The sequence below is a fragment of the Podarcis filfolensis genome (genome assembly GCF_964270895.1).
Source record: "Podarcis filfolensis genome assembly, chromosome: 5".
NCBI classification, from domain to species: domain Eukaryota; kingdom Metazoa; phylum Chordata; class Lepidosauria; order Squamata; family Lacertidae; genus Podarcis; species Podarcis filfolensis.
The window spans coordinates 79,827,631-79,850,980 of record NC_139608.1 but is presented as its reverse complement, the minus strand read 5'-3'; the positions used below and the strand labels follow the sequence as shown (position 1 = coordinate 79,850,980).

Below are 23,350 nucleotides of genomic sequence, written 5' to 3'. Positions count from 1 at the left end.
TGCTTTTTCTGACCACTCATCATCATCTCACCACCACTCGCTGGGCTCTGAGTCTTCTTCCCTTGGCGGTCCCCCCCACCATTCCTTTTTTTCTTTCAGATGGTTGTGGGAATGGGATGGCGGAAAGAGACTCATTCTCCCCACCTCCTTTCCAGGATGGTAAATGGGGGCTGGGAGTGGTGTGGTAGGGACCTCAAAGTGCACATTGGCCAAGGTCCCCTAAAACCTGGTTCCAACTCCACCACGTCTTGAGGGTGCTATGTGTGTCCCTGCTCTGTCCTCCCTGGTGGTGTTGTGGACACTTAAACACCTCAACTATGCCAGTCAAGGAAGTAGATAGGGGCCATGGGAGCCCACTAGCTGCCCACCTTGGGCTCTGCACCTAGGGACAGGCCTGTGGGGCAGGGCTAATAGTGTGAGATCTGCAGCTCAGGGTCTCTCTCTCTCTCTCTCTCTGTGTGTGTGTGTGTGTGTGTGTGTGCGCGCGTGCGTGTGTGTATAGAGCAATAAACCTTGGTGATTAATGCTTTTGGCAACACTTCACCCTCTCCCTGGCCAAGATGTCAAGACATCTCAAAACTGCTTCTGGGAGCTTCCTATTTTTTTATTTTTTTATTAATGATTAGTTGTACTATGGTGCAACTGCAAAAAGATAAAATAAAAAATGTGTGGGAACAAAAGTCTCGCAGACATGCAGGCCTGCACGCATACCACTCTGAGGTAAACTTCATGTTGCAGACTAAGGAGAGATCTGCTTAGAAACTCAGGATCTTGCCACAAAACATCTGAAGAGAGGACTCCCCCCCTTTTCTTTCCTTTGGGATGAGGTAGTAAGCAAAGCATGGAGACCTCTTTTACACCTCAGGCTTCTCAGCTTAGCTAATGAATACTGCCTGATTGATGAGCTGTATCTCTATTTTTTTTCTTATTCATTACAAGCATGAGGAATCAGGGAGAAGGAGGCTTAGTTCTCCTCCACAGCCTTCCTCAGAACACAGATATCACCCAGACCCACCCACACAGAGATATGACCTTTGTGTGTGTGGAGGGGAACTTCCCACTGTGCAGACGGCCCAATCTGCCGTCTGGTGTAGGATGGGGGGGAAACAGATAAACCTCTCCTCCCTGCAGTTATAGCAGATATGAGCGTTTGGCTTTTTGTTTGTTTGGGAGGGGGTTGCCTTGTTCGGGGGTGGGAGTGGGGCCTGGGGGAGAGTACTTCTGAGCATCCTGCATTTTTCTTGTGTGAAATGGATATTTTGTGCTGCTTGCAATGCATTTTCTCAGATTTCAGAATGTGCACTCAGCCGCCAAAACTCTGGAGACCACTGCTTTAATGGGGGTACTTTGTTGGTGAGGGCCTGTTCTTGTAGTTCTCCTTGTGCCTCAGTTAGATTGCTTCCCCTCAAAGAATCTTGGGCGCTGTAGTTTACCCCCCACAGAGCTACAATTCCCAGCACAATGTGGATGTGACCTATGGACTATGCCAGTGGTTTTCAGCCACTGTGCTGTGGCACTCTGGGGTGCCTTGAAGGATGGTCAGTGGTGCTACAGGCAACACTGGTCTCCATCCCTTTCTCCTTCCCTCCCTCTGATGCCCTCTGTTGTCTCTGCCTCTCAAAGGCTTGCACAGCTGTTTGTTGCAGCAGCCGCTGGTGAAAGGTGCCTCTGGAGCTGGTCAGGGGGTGCTGGTTGCCAGGAGCTGAGGCATCCTTGGAGTAAGCAAGCAAGTGGGCGAGGGAGCCCATCCAGCTAGTCCACCAGCCCTTGCTGTTGGGAATGGACAGTCCCAGGTTACTGTGGGGCAGTGTGAGGAGGCACCTCTCTTTGGGGCAGCGGGGGCAGCTCAGAGACCAGGGGTGGCAGCAGCAGCTGCCCACAGGACTCCCAAGGAGAGGGGAGAGGAGAGGAGGCCGAGGGAACACCCCACAAGGGGGGTGTTTGAAAAAGGGTGAGAGGCTGCTAGCTTTGCAGGCAAGGGATGACATAACTGGGCTCCTGAGCCCCACAGGGGTGCCACAGAAAGAATGTAGTTGGTCAAGGGAGTTGTGGACTCAAAAAGATTGAAAACCTCTGGACTATGATGAATGCTAGAAGGATGTTGGAATGAAGTTATGTGGTTTTAGCAGAAATGTTATAAAGGATTAGGAAAAAACTGACTGTTAATTGGTGAAAGGAGGGAAAGTAAAGTTACATTATATTGAGATAAATTACGGGACAAAAATTTGAAAAGATGGAAAGGATTTGCTGAAATAGATAATCGAACTAGAATACAAAAAAGGGAGGTGTGAGGAGGTCAAGGAAATAAGCTAATGAAAGATAAGTTATGGGAAGATTCGCTGTGTTTTTTTTAATGGATTTTATTTTTCTGTTTTTTTCTTTTTCCTTTCTTTTCTTTTCTTTTTTCCTTATTGTGATGTGTTGTTTTGTTTTTGTTTAATATGGTGTTTTTTACTTTCTCTTTCTGTAACCTTTAAAACTTTAATAAATATTGCTTTTTTTAAAAAAAGAAAACCTCTGGACTATGCATGTATTCCAATGGGAAGCACTAAGCAGCTCCAAGCAAATACATGCAATTAATAATGATAATAGTAATAATGACATAGCTGTATCTCCTCTAATTAAAGAGCTAATTGAAGTGTGAGGATTGAGGAGGTGTAGTTCCAGCCTTCCAGGAAGTATTGAATTAATTGAAAGCTGGTGCTGGAGCTGTTTTAGATCAAGAGAAAGGACCGGAAATGCAGGGCAAGCAATTAAGAAAGGAGGGGCAACCCCAAACTGTCACCCACCCAGTGAAACTCTCACTGTTCCCCAATCACACATTTTCCTATTCACACCTGTAAAATTATTGTTCTACTCTACCTCTCTCCCCCCTCCTTAGTAAATTTTCCTGTGGTATGAAAGAAGACAGATGCAACTGTTTAGTGATTTTCAAACTTTGTGCCAAAGCAGAGGCAGAAGTGTGTATTTTAAACCCAAGCATAATGTTGGATGCATCCATCAGTATGCTTGCCGCACTGGGGAGACCCTGTTCAGTATGGATTCCCACCCCCAATGGCACCTTCCTGAGGATTTACTAAATTCTTGGGGTTTACTAATACAACTGATCAGGGGGTGTCAAGTTGAATAAAATATTGGGGGGGGCAGGTAAGCCCCTCCTCGCATAATCAGTCACATGACAGGGTGCACCCACACCATTTGAGTGGCAATGCCCATCAACTTGGGGGGCAGTCCCCTCAAATATTTTATTGGGGAGCCTGAATGGACCTTGGCCCCTAGGAGTTGGCTCCTGTGCAACTGATGGTGATGAAGGAAATCCCAGAAGTATTGACATAGACCAGCAGGCACAGATGGTCATGTGAAAATATCTAAGTTGTGTTTTGTTACAGGAACAAAATGCAGTCCGTGCTGAACATTTTGATTTGGAGTACACCTTGCTATTTTCATGGCTTTCAAACGGCAACTGTGAACAAATGGTTTCATGCTTGGCCTTAATGCTTCGTTCTGCTGGCAAATAATTTTTTTTAAAGCCTTTTGAAAGCCTTTGGTCTCATTTGCCTCCTATATGAGCTAACTTTTAAAGAATGGGTACAAATGCATTTAAGGCTGTTTTGATGCTGTCCTAAAATACAATATTTACTATCCATGTGGTTATGGGAAATTTTACTTACTGAATATGTATGATGTGTAACTTTTTGGAACTTGTATGTCTGCTATAACGGTATGAGTTGCAGTTTTATGGGCTTTATCATCTTTTTAAAATACTTTTTTAATTAATTTGTAATAAAACATGTAAACATAACAGAGGCACCACAGGATCAACAGTTAATAAACATACAAGTCGTCAAAAGGAATAAAAGGTGATTCTTATTCATGACTGGGTGAATGTAAGATAACATCTCTGGTGTGGAGTGTAGGTGTTATTATTTTTTTAATGCAAGAATATTCTTAAAAAACAAAGACAAAAAACCAACAACTTGTGTACATATTTAAGGATGTATTTATAGGGAGCAGTTTCTCTGGGCCCTTTGCTATCATCTTTTATCATGTAATCTCAGTAAGCAAACTCAAAGCAGACAAATCCCTGCACTTAAGCCCACAGGTTCCGGTCATTTGTGGCAAGATTTGCAGCAGGGTATTAAAGATTTCTTCATAAGCTGTGAAGAATCAGATCATCCAAGTTCACTGTGTTCTCTCCACTCCGTTATTAATCCCCTTTTCCCATTACGTGCGTGTCTGTTTACTTTTGCAGAGGCGCTTTATGTATTCTGAAGGACAGCTTCCTATACCCTACGTAAAACACACCACAGTCTTTCCTGTGACCTTTTCTAAAGGCGTTTGTAAAGCAGGGTCCTTTCCCTTAAGAGCAGAGCAAAATCTGCATGCTCTGTGATGCGGTGAAAATAAATGGCTGTTTAATAGAAAGTGCTGCTTGGAGCTGTTAATTTAGCTTTTGGCAGAGTTGCACAAAATGATCCTATGCTGCAATATATATTCAATCTGGGTGGTGGGAGGGTGGGGGAATAAAGAATACTTCATATGGTGATGCCTATATTGGAAAAATAAGGGTGAATGCATGTGCTGTCATTAAACTGCTGCAAAAGAATATTTGCCTGTGACATCGCTGGTGGCAAGAAGCACAACTCTTCTCTTACATGTGTCTTCCTACAGATGGGGCTTGTCAATCTAGAAAGGTAGCCCATCTAAAAGAAGGAAAATTCTGGTCCTGAACCTCTGCTGCCTTGCGGGATATCTTCAGGGGAAGAAAAGGCTAAGAAGTAAACCCTACACAAATCTGGAGTGGAATGCCTAAGGTGGTTGGATGGCGCCTTGTATGCCTCCTTCTGGCAACACTTGCAGCCAAGCTGGTGCCAAATGTATTGCTCTGCTTTCCTTTGGACCACATTAGAGAAAGCAGAGAGGGGTCTTGTTGTCTGGGCAGCCCAGGACCTCCATACATGCTGCCCAGGTTTGCATCCTGAGGAGATCACTTCAGTGCTGCTAATGCATCCGTTTGGCTTCAGCAACGTTGTAATGTATATTCATTTTGAATAGCTGCATGGTCCTCATAAAGTTGTGAATCTTGATTTCTTTTCCATTTTCAACAAGAGGAATGAGGGCCAAAGTTCATACTGTTCATGGGCTGGTGAGTAGAGTGGCCATATGCCCTGCTTTGCAAAGGTGAAGTTGCCTATCAACAGTTAGTACCTGGACAACAAACTGATCAGGTACACCAGCCATCCAGTCACAGTTTTTAATGCTGTACATTAGAAACAGGAATCATGTAAATTCAGCCCATCTTCATTTTAACTCCGGAGGGAGCCATGCCAGCAAACTTTTCTATATAACTTTGTATGCAAGTTGGCACTCAGGAGACCATTTGAGTGCTCACTTTTTATGCTAATGACAGATTTAGCTCTGAAAATCCTTTCCATGTTCATTGCTAGTTTATAGCCAAGAACAAACTATATCAATCTCTCAAATGGTATATGAGACTCTTTTAAAAGCGTTCTTTTTCTGGTGCCAAGGACATGAGGTAAAGGATACTCACAACTTCACAAACATGTGCATCATTGCTTATTTGTTGCTTAGGATCAATGCATCTTCCATCAAGATGCACTCAAACTGCCATATACTGTTGCTGGGTAAATATCTTTCTTTCTCAGTTAGTGGGCCTATGTGGAATGTGATGATGTGACTGCCCCATGTATCCATACCCTCCAAGTGTCCCTATTTTCCAGGGACAGTCCCAGATTTACAGAAGCCATCCCGGTTATTGATTTGATCCCAGAATGTCCCACTTTTCCTAAGGATGTCCCTATTTTCATCGGAGAAATGTTGGAGGGCATGAAGTTATGTGACCCCGAGCCAAGGAGATAACTAACAATACAATCTTTAGAAGACATTTGATGGTAGTCTTGTATACGGAAGGGTTTTTTAAAAATGTTTAATGATTTATTATGTTTCTATATATGTTGGAAGCCAAGCCAGTCACATGAGTGGGGTATAAATAATAAAATTATGATGATGATGAAATAGGATGTCCCTATTTTCATTGAAGAAATGTTGAAGGGTATGTGTATCTGCCTGCATACAAAAATAAGAGGGGGGAAGGTCCCTCTAACTGGGAGGGAGCATCTAAGGTTCTACCAAAAATTTTGTTACTCTTTACTTTTGGATTAGAGTGTTGAAGTACTCTTGACTTGTTTCTTGTCTGACAAAGCAGAAAGTGGTACCTTTGGATCTGAGGGCTGCTGGAGGTCACCAGAGAAGCCTAGAAGTTTAGGTCTCTGGGCCAGCAGTTCCTTATCTCTTAATACTCCCTATAGTATTAGTGATGTTATCATATTAGGCAGGGCTGTGAGGTTGACTGTAGTTTGCCTAGCTTGTTCATGGATGAAGTAAGATTGGAACCTGGGAATTCCTGCTTATAGCTCAAACTCTTAGACACTGTATTACACCAGTCAAAACTTCTTTTTAATCACATTTCTTTGAGAACCACATGACTGCAATTACCTATTTGAAATGCATGCATCAGGCAGCCATTTTTATTTTTTAAAAAACCTTTTTCTCTCCTTGCCCCACATAAACTACTGTATGGAAGGAAACACAAGGCATAACATGCTGCATAAGAAGATAAAACATGAAGCAATCCTTCTGTTCAATTTCATGCAGTCTTCTCTGTGAGGCAGTGCTTTCAGGCTACATTAATTCTGAACACAATTGAATGGTATCATCTCTGTGCTGTTCTGTTGGAGGGACGTTCTGTGAAAAATAGAAAAAAATAGAGTTAATAATAGCTCATCCTTCATTTCAACCATATGAGTGAACTAATGGGCAGTGGGTAAAATAATGGCGTTTATTCATACCTATTCATTGACTTTTGTATGTTGTAGGATCATGCCAATATGACATGGAAAATTACACAAACTTGTTATCTCTCTGGGCACATCTGCTTTGGTTTAATAAAAAATTCTTCTCGTATGCAAAACCTGTGGAACTGTAGTGTGTTGTAGTGAACAGAGTTTTGGACTTAAACCAGGAAGACCTGAGTTCAAAACCTCCTCTATCATCATGACTCCTTAAAGAGCACTGAATTAGCATAGATCAGTTACCAACTCTCAGCCTAACCCATCTTGTAGGGCTATTTTAAATATAAAATAGGGAGGGAGAACACCACCATATACAGCAACTTGAGAACAAGTTGTGTTTAGAAAGTGCATTTCTGAGGGAGGCTTAGGATATCTCAGCACCCTTAGCAAGCTGCATTTTCCAGGAGCCATTTGAAGGGTACTAGTTTGGGGAAGGCTGTCACAGATAATACAACCTATAAACTAGCCACCTTTCCATTAGATAATGAGTCCCCAGAAGCTTGGATAGATCGGTGTTAGTCCCAAACCTTGTTGAGTATTTTGCAACTTAATATTTTGAAAGTGTAAGTATTGAATAACTCTTAAAAAATATATGGGTTGGTGTTCCGGGCAGTACTCACCTCTGAGGAACTGTTGTTCAACAATTGCATATATTTAGTTTAGCTGCCCTTAAACTCACCAATTTCGTTGGTACAAGAGTGTGCAATCATTTGCACACCCCTATAACTCATTAGATTGTAGTGAAATCTCGTATATATGGAGTTGATTGTGCTTTGGGGTATTTTATCTGAGATGTGCAATTCAGTTCAGACATGGAAGCCATCGCTTAATATTGCCATCCTCAAGTGGCAAGCATGTAGGCATGGACTAGCCCCCAGTTTGAAGAGGAGGTAGTCCCATTTGGACTTCCTTCAGCGCCATTTTCCTTTCATACTGAATGTGGCGACCCTGTTGCTGCTTTGTAAAATATCCAGCACTGAAAGTACTTGGAGTGTAGTCAAATTTTATTTCTTTTGAAGAAAGCTCATCAAGATTAAATAATGCATGGCACATAAAATTTACTTGGCTTGTTTAAGGCAGTGCACGTTAATTAAGCTAACAGGAGTCAAGAGCAGCCAGAATACATGGCAAACCAGTCAATGATTTCTAAAAATAAATATAGCATTATTACACATCCTCTAATGTAATAGTGCTGTAATATATTGGTGACGTTCCCAGTTTGTGGAGTGATTTGCATTCCAGAACACATTGATCCAACATTGTAAGACAGAGCCTGTCATGCCTTAGAACTGTGTGGGGGAGAAAGGTGGGTGCTGAACAACACCCCCAATCTGAGAGGTGTGAGATTCCAGGAGTTCCAGGCGCTTACAGTGTCGGTGTTTCCTTTTGGCAATGAGGCACAGTGGAGGCCATGGTGTCTTCATGATATCTGATTTATTTATGCATATATACAACCTGAGCCTACGATGGAGGGGTTCAAAGCATTAGCACCCCAAAATGGTCTTGTTTCTCCCATAGTTTGAGCCTTGGATTCAGATGGAAACCAACCAGTACTCTGCCTTCCTGGCTTTCTAGCTTGCTGCTTTGTTTCTCGATCATACCACATTCCCGTCCCCACTGCCCAATCTATGGTTACCTAGAATTGCCACCATTTGCTCTAGTTCGGTGATCAGCACAGTGATGAGCAAAGCTATCTGTGGACACCTGGTGTGTTTTAAAGGGGCCAGATCCAGCACGTGGACCGCTGGTTTTTCACCCTTGATTTACTTCGTTTTAGGTTTCTACTAGAAAACTACTTGTCAGCTTTTATGTGGGTAATGTTCTGGCCTCATCAACACACTCTAGCCAGCTAAACTCACATCTAATCCACACTTCCATTTAAACCCATCGTCAGCTTTATTAATGGCTTGAAATCAATTTTAACAGCAAATAATTTACAAATGCAGATGACCAGGCTGCAACTCAGTGTGGCAGAGAAGGCCAGAGGCGATCAGTTTTAACCAGGCCTAAACAGGATTAGATAAACCTACACAAGAGCAACCAATTGAAGATACTAGATACTAAGGATTGATCAGATGCTGATGGGGTTGCAGAAGGAAAATCGAAAACAGTTCTAAACACACACACTAGGGGGCAACTTAACAAACAACACAATACCCATTTGGGGGCAGAACACATTATAAAAGTTTATTTTGAGAGCCAGGATGGTGTAGCAACTAGAGTCTGGGGAAGTTCACGTTTAAATCCTCACATATCTTACTTGCTGAGTGAGCTTGGAGCACTCCCTCTCTCTACCTCACAGGGTTGTTGTAAGGGATAAAGGAAAGGAGGGGGGAACATTGCATACACTATCCATTCCTGAGCTCCTTGGAGAAAGGATGAGATAAAATGAATGTAGTAATAATGGTATTGATTCTGATATGCTTGTTAATGTCCCCCCCATTTGCATGACTAAAGGCTACTTCACATATGATGTAGGTGTGTGTTTTATAAATAGATCTACATGCACCAGGGAGCCTCTCTGATGTGTGCATGGTTCCCCCCCCCAACTAGCTTACACAGCTTTCAAATAATGCATTTTTCTCTGCTGTTGGGCTGCAATTCTAAATGACCACAGACTAAGCAGGGGAAGTGCATGCACTCAATTGGGTCACGTTTTGGAATTTTTCACTGCACGCTGTTGCCCAACAGAAAGGGCAAGGTGCTTTCCTATATGAAACTGGATAACTGAGCAGTAAAAAACAATCTCAAAGCAATAGGAGAATCTGTGCACAAAGATTAGCTGGGCATAGGCAGGCTATGTACTGTGGGCAAGCCTGAGTTTTTTTGCTCTGTCTGTGTGGATTTAAGATTCTGCCAATATACTGAAAGTCAGACACTGGATAAAGCAGTAATTAAAATACTGTGTTAGGATATCAAGAGCAGGAGTCTGTTTTTGTAATCAATAAAAGGTGTCAGACAGCCAAATAGCTGGAAGTTACAATTCCCCAAACTCATGTGCACTGCTATTACACTGCAGCTTCATTGTTAATCAATTGCCTAACATCTGCGAAATGTCTCTTTGGGAAGATGTGGAGAGCTCATCCCCTCCTCTCCATGACCCTAACTAAATTCTGGGATAACAATAAATGCTGTTAACTTCATAGACACATTGAAAAGAGGCAACTGAAAACTGTTTCTCATACCTAATAGAAACTGGTGCTAACCAAATGACTGTATGTGGAAGGTTTCCTTTTTATTTTTTTTCTGAAGGAGCAATGAAGCAGAACCATCCATTTGATTACTGGAAATGACCCAACGCCTTCCCCCCTCCCAGAGTGGGCAGGGGGAGGGCAGTGGCTATTTCTTCTAGAGTTTTAAAATGAATTGCCAAATGAAAGCACACTTTGTTCCTCAGAACATTGTGGTAGGCAGAATGTTCATTCACATTGGCTTAAAATATTCCTCCAGGTTGCTGAAAGATTGGGAAGGATGGCTGCTTCTTTGTTATATAGTGTTTCATCAAGTGTTTCACACACATTGACCATGTTTAGACATAACACTGAACCACAGCTTAGTACTGCATGAATGAGCCAAACCTCTTTCTGGGCTCTTCTTCCCCTCTCTTTATTCTGCACTGCTTGAAGGATGACTTCAGAATTGCTTAGTTTTAAGTCAGCCATGCCTTCTTGCGTCATCTGAACTGAGATTTGTAGTTACCACTAACTAGGGTCAGGTTCAAAACAAACTAGCTTAATAAACTGCAGTTTGAAGCTGGCTTTTTTCAAAATGGACTATGGTCAGTGCTAAACCACAGTACCGAGTTCAGATGAAACAGGAAGCCATGGATAGCTAAAAATAAGAGGAAAAGCTTTCAAAATCCTCCTGGCTGTACAGGAAGGGAGAGTGCATGTGAGCTGGGGAGGAGGCTAGGCAAATTCATGCAGTGTTTAGTGCTGTGTCCAAACTTGGCCACTGTCTCCGTGGTCCTTACTGGGAATCACTTTAAACACTAATTTTTCAGTTCTTAGGGTTCAGCTTTACAGGGTCAATCATTATCTCTGCAATGGAAGCCAATATTATCATTAAGATATGCTGAAAGAGCAGCACCAAAAACCAGAAAAGGGGTCAGAAATCCCAACAGATGCAGGAGACAAACTTAGTATATTGAGTGCTTTAATCTCTATCCCAACAGGGGACTGTTACTACCACTTTATGGATGGTGGGCAGAAACAGTGAAAAGCGGTTTGCATAAGGTCATCTGAAACAATTGCTTGGATCCAGTGCCCCTGTGTGAGACAGTGAGGATTTTCTGATACTGCCAATGTCCCTCTTCTGTTTCTGTCCCCATGTCCTTGTGCATCTATTGTAACTTCCTCTTACCCTTGGAGGAACTTAACGCAGAACACTCTGTGATTCTTTGGATCCAAGGCAATCATTATTTGGAAAGAAAGGGGGATTTTAGATGATAATGTCCATGTGCAGAATTGTGTTGGTCAGAGTTGAATTCTGGGCGAATTCCCAGCCCTATATTGATTTTGTTTTCTCAGCAAAGTGGAGCAAAGCAAAACAAAACAAAGAAAAAAGAGAATTTGACAGTTAGGCCGGCTTGGGTTGGAAGGCAGAGGTCTGTTTCAAACTGGGGCAACGGCTGTACTTATGTGAGATGTTATTTCAGTGCCATTTCTTTTCCTATCAGCAGTAGAGCAGTGCTCTTATAGTAGTTAGACATTTCCCATTACAACTGATGTCTGCTGACTTGCCTTCTGGTGAGAGCAGTCAAACTGCACAGGTATTAGGAGGCAAAGGTCAGCTGAAGACATGGTCCGACTGAGGATCAGGTATTCTCAGGCAAATCTGCCACCTTTTCTCCTGCCATGCAGTGCTGCTGTCCACTGGAGTTCTTTGGTTCTGGGCACGAGCTGTGCATACTTGGCGACACTGAGTGCCACCCTTGGTCTCATTCAGGTACACTCAAGAGTTGGGGTTCACTGCAGCTTCCTAACCAGAGTACAATCAGTGTGAAGCCTTGGTTTGTTGCCATGTTATGTGTGAACACGGCTGATTCCAAAGGGCAGCAAGATGGGCTCTTGCCATGGCTCCTAGACCACTGAAGGGCCCACTTCCCCCAAAGCAGCACCATTTGTACTTTGACCAGAAAAAAGGCTTCCTGTAATTATCCATACTGAAGAGAACTAGCAGTAAACAGCGTGTTGCACTTTATCCCAATGCAAGTGCAACACTTTGGATAAACCTGGTTTGAGATTCCCGCTTAGCCACGAAGCACACCTGGGCGCATCCTTATTATGCAACTTACCCTATTTCAGCTCTTTGCAATTCCTTGTTGACACAGGGCTTACCTCACTTATAACAAACTGGAGTTAGGATTATGGAATCATTTAGCAGGTGACCAGGACTATAACTTTTAACCCACTAATGTCACCTTTGGCATTAAAATAGCAAGCTCCTTTTGCTTAGGATGCATATTGCTAGGACTGGTGGAAGATGGAATTCCATCTGCTTTTATGGAAACAAACTGGGGGAAATGGTCCAGCTGAGTTCAGAAAAGGAAACACAATCAGCAGTGACATCCTTCAAAATCTGATGCACTTATGGTAAAAATGCTTATTTACAGGAATTTGAAAGCAATTGCTTTGTTTGTTGCAAATCGTTTTAAAAGAATGAAACCTAATTTTACAATTTTTGTATTATATGTGTCCAGCAATTTTTAACACATTAGAGCAGTGGCAGCTGTATTTGATATGAACATGAGCTTGCAAAACCTTAATTCTGTTTCTTTTTGAACCATTGGGGGCGGGGGCCGGGTGTGGTGGTTATTCAAGGTCAGCAGCACCGAGAGGCAAAAGTGAGTCTGTCCAAGGCAATATTTATGAATGGGCTTTCATCTGCCTCTAATTGAAATTAGCATTGAGTCATTCTCCCCACCCCACCCCCCGCCACTAACTTTCCAAGGAGACAAATTTAACTTGACAGAGGAATAAAAGGTCTGAACTCAAGCTCTCCAAAAGAGTACAAAATGTGGCCAAGCTCGTAAATCACACCGCTAAATTGTAATGTGTATGCTAATTGGTCTCAAGTTCCATTTTTAACCTTTCCTTTAGCATCAGAAGGACAAGAAGGATATTTTAGCATGCAGCAGACAAGAGACACGCAGAGAGCTTAAAGCAGACTGAGGAAATGGACATTCTGAAGGGCTGCATGACTCTGCCCAGATCTCCTTCATGCTGGACCAAGTAGCTTAGATGGCTAAAATGAAATCTCTGTTTCAGAGACAGCATAACTCCTGAGTATCAGGTGTTGGGAACAAGCAGAAGAAGAGAGTCATCACCTTCATGCTTTGCTTGTGAGCTTCCCAGAGGGATCTAGCAGGCAGCTGCTGGAATCAGAATGCTAGGCTAGATGAACCCTTGGTCTGATCCAGCAAACCAATGCTTGATTTCTTTTTTAAAGGCTCACAGTTGTCTGAGGCTCACAGACAACTTTCCAATACCGCCTTTTACATAAAATTGGACTCAGACCCCACACAAGAATACAAAAAAGAACTGAACAAGATTGTTAAGGAGCTACCCCCACACATCCAAGAACAGATCCTCACCAACACACCAACAGAACCTCGACCAGGAACTTTCTATCTTCTACCTAAAATACACAAACCAGGAAATCCAGGACGCCCCATCATTTCAGGTATTGGCACTATTACAGTGGGTGTCTCCGGTTATATGGACTCTGTTCTGAAACCATATGCCATCAGTGCTCCCAGCTATGTACGTGACACCACAGATTTTCTGAGGAAAATACAATCTTTAAATAATCTTCCCAACAACACTATACTAGCTACTATGGATGTGGAATCTCTGTATACCAACATCCCACACAACGATGGTTTACAAGCTATAAGGAACACCATTTCAGATAAAACCACAGCGGACTTTGCCACCAAACTCTGCCAATTTGTCCTTACCCACAACAACTTCAAATTCGGTGATGACCTGTTCCTTCAGATCAGCGGCACAGCAATGGGCACCCGCATGGCCCCACAGTATGCCAACATCTTCATGGCAGATTTAGAACAACGTTTCCTAAACTCCTACCCACTCAAACCTCTCTTGTACCTGCGATACATTGATGATATTTTTATCATCTGGACACATGGTCAACAGACCCTGGACACCTTCCACCAGAAATTCAATGATTTTCACCCCACAATCAACCTAACAATGAATCAATCTATGCAAGAAATACATTTTTTGGACACTACTATAAAAATACAGGATGGACGCATAGACACCACCTTATACCGTAAACCAACTGACCGACAAACATATCTACATGCCTCTAGCTACCATCCCAAACATACCAAACAGTCCATTGTATATAGCCAGGCACTACGTTACAGCCGTATCTGTTCCAATTCTACAGACAGAGACTCTCACCTAAGAGATCTACAGCAAACCTTTTTAGAACTAAAATACCCAGCAGATGAAGTTAGACAACAGATCAACAGAGCCAGACAGATACCCAGAGAGAACTTGCTGCAAGACAGACCCAAAAAAGAAAATAACAGAACACCTCTAGTCATCACATACAGCTCCCAAGTTAAAACAGTACAACGCATCATCAGAGATCTACAACCTCTCCTGGACAATGACAGTTCTCTTTCTCAAGCTCTGGGAGGAAGACCTTTCATTGCCTACAGACAGCCACCCAATCTTAAACAACTCCTAACCCACAATAATACTACAACCAGACGTAACACGGACACTGGCACCAGAGCCTGCAATAAACCCAGATGCCAACTTTGCTGCCACATACACCCGGACAACACCATTACTGGCCCCAACAACATCACACATACCATCTCGGGACTATTTAATTGCTCATCGTCTAACATTGTATATGCCATCAAATGCCAACAGTGTCCCTCAGCTCTCTATATTGGACAAACAGGCCAAACCTTACGCCAAAGAATAAACGGACATAAATCGGACATCAAGAATCACAAGACAGAGAAACCAGTAGGAGAACACTTCAATCTCCCAGGACATTCTATACAAGATCTCAAAGTAGCTGTATTACTACAAAGGAATTTCAGAAATAGACTGGAAAGAGAAGCTGCTGAATTGCAACTCATTACCAAACTTAAAACCATGGAGAGACCTGGTCTGAACAAAGACATTGGATTCTTATCTCATTATACATGACAAAGCCATTTTTCACCTTCTCACCCCTTGCTTTTTCCTGTAAGACCTATTGCAGTCGTTAAGAGTCGTCAACAGGCCTATCACAGCTATCTGCCAACCACCCATTCCCACCACCCTTCTGAGTAATACCCCTCCCCACCTTCTCACTATATAGAAGGATCTGGCAACTTCTGTTTCAGTGTATCTGAAGAAGTGTGCATGCACACGAAAGCTCATACCAAGAACTAACTTAGTTGGTCTTTAAGGTGCTACTGGAAGGAAAAAAAATTTTTTTTGTTCTTTTTTAATGTTTTTTTTTAAAAAAATTCAAGTATTAATTTCAAGTGAGAACTACAGAGCTTAGGAGTTGTACAGAAAAGAAAGAAAAATAACAACTGATGATTGTAGCAATGAGGCCATTCTTATGATCTCCAAAGAAGCGTAGAATCTAGGCAGGTATGAATTAGAGATGAGATAATTCTCTTTTTTTGGCCATATCTCAGAATTAATTATTCAAATGTTGAATGGAATAATTTAAACTTTTAAATTCAAATTCTAAAGTAAACATTTACCTCAGGATTTGCAGCACAAGGATTTGCTCACCCTCTTGGTGGGGCGTCGTTGTGGGACAGCGAGGGCTCTCCTGACAAGGGAATCACAGCATTGGTGTCCTGTCTGGATAGGTGGTGTGGGTGTAAACCTGTGCCACCTTTCAGGAGCTGGATCCTAGCCTGCACCTGGGATTGGTAAATGGGGGTGCAGACTTGGACATGGGCTGGGCCAGGGGCGGAGCCAACGGAGTAGGAAGGCTTCCCTTGGGTCCACGCCCTGGCCATTTAAACAGGCCGCACCTGGGGCCCTACCTGCTTTTCCTTCATTGGGAAAAGTTCTTTGATTTTGTTGGTGCCTTCTCTTGGTTGTTTTGATGGGAAGAGACCAAATATTGAATGTTCTCCATGTTCAAATGATACGAAATACAAGCGAACAATCAAATGCTATCCAATATCAACGAGGGGGTAATGTTGAGCATCCTAATACTCAAATATTCAAATAATATCCAATATGTATTTGGCAGCAAAATCTGAGGAGAACTTTTGGGGGGAAATGAATTTCAGTTCCAGAATTCATTCGTTCTTTTCTGTGCACAAGCATATTTCATTTTTAAAAAAATAACTAGTCATGATGCATCTCTCTACCCTCTCAGAAAAGCGTGTGACAAATGAGACTCAAGCACATATTATTGACTCTGAATTTCTGCCCTGTCTCCCTCAATGGGCATAGCACAAGGATAGAATATCTGCTTTGTGTGCAGAAGATTCCATATTCTGGCATCTCCAGGCTGGGAGAGACCTTAGTTTATAATCCTGGAAAGTCACTACCCGTCAGGGCAGACAATACTGAGCTGGATCGACCAATGGACTGATTCGGTATAAGCCAGTGTTCATGTTAGTCTCTGCTGCAGAACACTTAGCTTCCAACTGCCAAAAAAGCATCTGTCCGGTGCAAACTTGCACTACTGGAATGTGGCCAATACTGAATGCAGTCCATCAAGTAGGATAAAAGTAGTACATATTCCCATTATATTAACAACAGCAAAATGTATTGTGACACCTTAAATGCTAACAAAATTATTTTGGCATAAAGGGTTCATGGACTAAAGTCTACTTCATCATCAGCATTACACTAAGCTATATTCACGCCTTTCAAAATTAGTTCCAGCTGCGTTGCATCAGAAAGCCAGGCTGTTTGTTCAACAAGCAAACCTACCTGGTTGACCATTGCCAAATTGCCATCTTGCTTTCTGTTTCAGCACGCCATAACACCAGATTCAAGAGCTTTCTTGGTGGGCCAATCTGTTACTGATTGTGCTAACCCGCGGAAGTATTCCCCAGAGTTACATTGGTTTCCTGTTATGAGAAATTGCTTCTGCATGACTTCAGAGGCTAGCTAGGTATCTGGGAGCTCTACCAGCAATTCCATCAGCAGTGATACATAACAGCCCACATTTCACTGGCTTCATCCCCATTCTAGCCATTGACTTGTTCGCCTTATTATTGCCTGAGAAGCAAAGGCATGGTTAATTGTTTCATATGGACCATGAATTCTAGCGTCTTAAATGAACTGTGACTGTGAGTGAGGCTACGACTCTTCCAGAACCGATGAACAATTGCTCTCATGTGGTGAGGAACTGACTATTCTTAACAGGCTATCGTCCAAAAACTATGTATTCAAAATGTGGCTTGGAAACTGGCTGGTTTCAAGGGATTACTGCAGACTACTGAGTTCAGGATTCCTGCTTAAGCCGGGGCAAACTGGGAGGTTAGCATCACACTGGACTTTTTTCTTATCAAGCAAAATCATTTCAAGATGTTTAGCTGTAGAAAACGTATTACCCCACCCAAAAAAAACTAACCAAAAGATTGCAGACTCTTTTAACTGCAGGGTTGTTTTGTGCCCAGATGTATTTTAGGCAACAAAGAGTTGCTTACCAAGAAAGAGGACCTTAGTCAATGCCACACAACCTTAGTCATGCCTCACAGTCACACCTACTGAAATCAGTGTACCTAGTGCAGGTGGCACTGTGGTCTAAACCTCTGAGCCTCTTGGGCTTGCAGATCATAAGGTCAGCAGTTCGAATCCGTGTAACAGGGTGAGATCCTGTTGCCTTGTCCCAGCTCCTGCCAACCTTGCATTTTGAAAGCATACCAGCACGAGTAGATAAATAGGTACCTCTGCAGTGGGAAGGTAAATGGCATTTTCGTGCGCTCTGGTTTCCTTCACAGTGTCCCGTTGCGCCAGAAGTGGTTTAGTCATGCTGGCCACATGACCCCGAAAGCTGTCTGCAGACAAACATTGGCTCCCTCGGCCTGAAAGCAGAGATGAGCACCTCATTCCATAGTCGACTGGACTTAACCGTCCAGTGGTCCTTTACCTTTACTTTTACCTTTGCCTGAGTATATTATTTATTTCAAGTATTTATAGACAGCTTTTTTATCAGAAAAGATCACAAAGCAGTCTGAGTCTGGCTTCGGCTGGGGAGGGCAGGATATAAATAAAATTTTATTATTTTATTATTATTATGAACCCTAAGGACAGCATGGATTGAACCTGGGGACTTTCTTCATGGACATCATGTGCTCTGTCTCTGAGTTTCTTGCCCTTCCCTTTCCCCACGCCCAGACATGTTCGACTGTGGCCAATGTGTTCTTTGTAAAACAGAACTTTGTCTGGAACCATCTAGAAAGTACAATACACATGATATGAACTGTAGGCAAGTTTTCAGAAATTAAAGTTTTATGAGCTTCAGAAAATATCATAAATATCATCTGTTAAGCAATCCAGTAATCTGAATTCATGCAAGAAATCATGGTTTGCTGGAGTGTTGGTCTGGGGAACCATGGTACACTTTCACTTATCTGTGTGAGCAGTGAAAGGAAGGAGAAATCTACCTTCTTGTGTCAGGTTAGAACCTTGCCTCATTCTCCCTTGCCCCTCTTGTAGTCTTGGCCAAATGACTTAACTCTCTTCCTTCTTTTTCACTGTTTATTGAATGATGTGGAAGCAGCTGGCAATAATGAGCTTTACCACTTGGAGGTGCTACTTTACAAATATATAGAACAAAAGGGCACCAACAGTAATGTCTTGTTTCTAGTGAAACTGCTAATTTCAGACTGTGTTATTTTACCTTCTTACCTTCCTCACTGTCACTTTTCTCCTTGTTGTTATTTCTCTTGCGGTTCAAATTGTGACGAACTTTAATGTTCAAAGGTTATGATTCTCAGCATGCTTGCAGGGCAGTAAATTGCAGTGAAATCAGGGGGACTTGTGTCCAAGTAATATGCATTGTGTTGGGTTGCACAGCTACCTTGCCTTTGGAGTACACTAATTAAAACTTTCCAGAAAATTAAGAGGTAGCATTTCTCATCTTGACGCTGTGGACCAGAAGTGATGAGCAGCTATCCATCCTTTCTTGCTAGATGTGAATGGACCATAGCGGAATGGTAGACCTCATGCTTTGTGTGTGGAAGGTCATTGCTTCAATTCCTGGCTTCTCCTGGCAGGGCTGTAAAGGCTCTCTAGCTGAAACCATGAAGTGCTGCTGCCAGTCAGTGTAGGCACTATTGAGCTAGGTAGATTAATGGTTGGACTTGATATAAGGCAGCTTCTGTGTTTCTGCGCGTGCACCCACCCACCTCTTTTGTCATGTAGTTCTGACTTCTTAATCAATGTTCTGCTTTCAGAGGTTTTTGGTGTACATTTACTCTTTTTTTTTGCATTTTACTGACTGGAATTAATTTGTATGGTCTGTGATCTCAGTTATTTGAGATAAAATGAACGAGAATTCTGTGAGGAGAAATGATTGTAACTGTGGGTGTCAAGTAACATGGGGATTTGGCATTTTTTCACAATTTGCTGTAGCTATTGATGGTGCTTCTTGGTCAGCAGATAAAGTGCAGTTGATGAACTTTTTAAAAAGCCTACAGCTCTCTATCACAGCAACTCCCCCCCCCCCAAAAGAAACCCCACACGCCCTAGTACAGAAACTTCCATATTTCATTGGTGAATTTTGAAAACCATTATTTGGGCCTGAAAACCATGGTCTCTCTCTCTCTTTTTTAAAGTGATGAATTCAATCTGTTTTCTCTGAGCATTCAAATATATTGTTATGTGCAGCAGACTTTTTGATGCTGGCTTGGACCAACTGCCAGAAAGAAGGCGCTTGGCTTCTAGAAGTCACCGTTGCTGGGGTGACAATATCAACAGAAGGAGGGGATCACTGGGGAGGAGAGGGCTGCCAGGGAAAAGAGGCAAAGCCTGGTGGGCTTCTCCAACCCTGGTTAGGAAGTCACAGCTAGTGCAACTCTCTTAGAATAAATGTAATGTGCTTTGAAGGAGCTCAACCAGCCAGCAGCCTTGCTCCCACATTTTGCACCAACTGTAGCCTCTAAACCTATCCCTCAAGAGCAGCTGTACACAGAGCGCATCACAACAGTCTAGTTGTGAGGTAACCAGTACAGGAGTCAAAGCAGCTAGGCTACCCCTGTCTAGCCTTAGCATCACTGGGCACCTGCCAGGGCAAACATCCCTGCAGGGGACCTACTGACATTCTCTGGAGACTTTTGGTCCTGTTCTCATCCTCTTGGCTATTGCTGCCTGTGTTTGCCTGCTGTCTCTGAGCATGCAAGGAAAGTCAAAAGTAAGTTCCAGCAGCACCTTCCACCTGCCTTGGGTCTGGGCTTGGAGCAACCAGCCCAGGCATTCTTAACTGGTTGGTTTACATGGTGGAAAGAAAAGGATGGTGGAAAGAGTTTGGTAGCCCTTCCCTCCAAGGTGAGGGGGAGTGGCCTAAGCATGGACTTAACACCTCCATGTATTATTGTATTTTTCCGTGTATAAGATGCCCCCATGTATAAGACGTCCACTACTTTTGGGGACCCCAAATTTAGAAAATGAACATATGCACTATCCATGTATAAGACACCCCCAGATTTTTAATTTTATTTTAAAGTAAAAAAAACCCTAGTCTTATACATGGAAAAGTACAGTAATTAGAGTTAAACGTTGGTTATATGAGGCTGATTTATATGTGTTATATTGCCACGCCTGCCCATAAATACATATTAACACACTTGTGTCAGGCAGCCAGAAAGACAGAGGGCTTAAATAGAGGAAACAAAAGAATCGAAGGTACCTCAATCAATGCTCTGATTTTTTTTAAAAATGGGATATTTTAAGGGGCTATGGGGAAGGTGACCTATGTTACTAATTAATACTGAGAGACAGTTCTTGGGCATTGGTCTGATGTCATTACAATGCATAGTGCAGCCAGATATAGTTATTGAAGTGTTATAATTCCCCTGTCTGAGAAATACGTATGAAAATTCACTCTAGCTGTTGGATGGATGAATATTTAAGAAACTAAATCCATGGAAAATAATTCTGGGATGAGGCGTCTTAGCCTTAGACACACTGGCTAACGAAGTATTCGATTTGTATTATTAGCTCTGCTGGAAATAGTCCAGAAGCATTTTATTTGATTGGGCTTGTATCTTCCATTGTACGCTTGATGAATAGATATTGCTTGCTGGCAGGATTATAAATCCAGTCAGATTTGTCATCAGTTTGCAGTTACAGGAAATAAGTTACATATGGTTTTATAAGGCAGTGGGGGAAAATAGAACCTTCCAGTTAAAAATGAGCGAAGTCTGTGGCATCCACAAACTGAGGCTGAATTTGTCATGTAGTCAAAATGCTCCTTGACTCCATCACTTGAGACTCCGGGGGTGAGATGGGGAGAGTGCCTCTCCATAGAAGAACCCCTCTGCACTAGAAAACTAGAAATCAGAGAGGACAAGTATAGCCTGTTCTGACAAGTTTATTCCTTTTCTGCATGCTGGGATTTTGTTTCTCAGTAGAGTATTCAATTATTTATTCAACTATTTTTTTATTAAATTTTTATATAGCTCTTCATTCAAGGCTCACAGGGCAGTTTACAATATCTGACACACACACCCCAATTCACAGTCTAGTGGTACAGTCCAATTTTACAGTGTAATCTGGTAGTCTAAATTTGGTTTCAGTCCCACTTCTGTTTTTAGATTTGTGGTGTGGGAGCTGCTAAAACATGGTCCTGTGAACTGAGTGGAACGTTCCACAGATCCAGTTAATTTGTTCAAAAGTACAGTAGTGATCTTTGAGTGGGCCAAAAGCTTCCCTTCCCCAGTTAATTCTAGTTACCGGAATATAGTGGTACCTCGGGTTAAGAACTTAATTCGTTCTAGAGGTCCGATCTTAACCTGAATAAACCTGAAGCACCACTTTAGCCAATGGGGCCTTCTGCTGCCACCACGCCGCTGCTGCACGATTTCTATTCTCATCCTAAAGCAAAGTTCTTAACCCGAGGTACTATTTCTGGGTTAGCAGAGTCTATAACCTGAAGTGTCTTGTAACCTGAAGCGTCCGTAACATGAGGTACCACTGTATATTGATATTTTTTTAAAATTATAATTGTTCACATCCATTTCCTCTTTGCTGCCATACTGAGCACCCATCCATTTTATTCCTCTTCAAGTGACCAGAGATTATCACATAGCAAATTTAGGTACTGGATGACATAATTAGGGTCAAATGTAGCTCATTTACAATGAGAACAATGCTTCCCAGGAAGGCCACTGGGGGGGGGCAGCATTCCTCAGGACAGAAACTATTTGTGTGAGGGGGCTCCTTGATTAGTAAACGCCGCCTTGATTTGGCCATGGTGGGCTTGAAATGAGCTTTTGCACCTTAAGTGAAAACCAAGACGATCACAGTGCCAAGCTAGAGACTGTGCTTTTGTGGGAAATATAGGTGCTTTGACCCTATAGGTGAGAAAGTGGAGCCCCAGCTGAAACAAACAAACAAACAAATCAAAACAATTCATCTTGTGCAACTTTGCCCCAGGGCACAAAGATCTCTGTGGATCTGCCCTAATTGTTTCCAGTCATACACTGCAGGTACTGCAATTTCTCCTTCCAGTTACAGTGGTACCTCAGGTTACAGACGCTTCAGGTTGCAGACTCTGCTAACCCAGAAATAGTACCTCAGGCTAAGAACTTTGCTTCAGGATGAGAACAGAAATTGTGCAGTGGCAGCGGGAGGCCCCATTAGCTAAAGTGGTACCTCAGGTTAAGAACAGTTTCAGGTTAAGAACAGACCTCCAGAACAAATTAAGTTCTTAACCCGAGGTACCACTGTATAGCTCCTTCAAGGACACAGAGTGCCATTCAAGAGCAGTTGTGCATTTGGGTGATGTAATGGACTTACAGGAGGCCTAAACAAAATAAAAAAATTCCTTCCAGTAGCACCTTAGAGACCAACTAAGTTTGTTACTGGTATGAGCTTTCATGTGCATGCACACTTCTACAGGAGGCCTGTGTGCCCCCTGGACTTACTGGTCTTAAATCCCCCCTCCAATGCTATTACTCTCCAGCAGTCCTCAGAAAATAGGGACATTCTATTCTACATCAATATCAATGCTGGTTAGTAGTATTTATTGATTTGGGGTTTTCTTTTCCCCTCAGAGCTTCCCTAAATGCAATACATAAATTCCAAGATTTCTGTGCTTTAAAGTACCCCAGTTTTGTGTGTTTCCTCTAATAACTTTTGTACACTTGACCAGGAGGAAATGCTCAAGCATTAATAATGGCATAGAAAAGAATGTCCCTGTTTTCAGAGGAATGTTGGCGGTATTACGTTCACTTACCTCAGAAAGTAGTAAGCTAGTCCTCCTGTGTTTGGAGGACTCCTCCTGCTCATTCT

The 23,350-nt window shown here is 42.6% G+C and overlaps 1 protein-coding gene across 4 annotated transcripts in view; it reads left to right on the top strand.

Annotated features, from left to right (window-relative positions):
- Nucleotides 1-23,350, top strand: part of LOC310762928 (heparan-alpha-glucosaminide N-acetyltransferase-like) — a 170,598-nt gene that overhangs the window by 19,085 nt on the left and 128,163 nt on the right. The window lies entirely within an intron of this gene.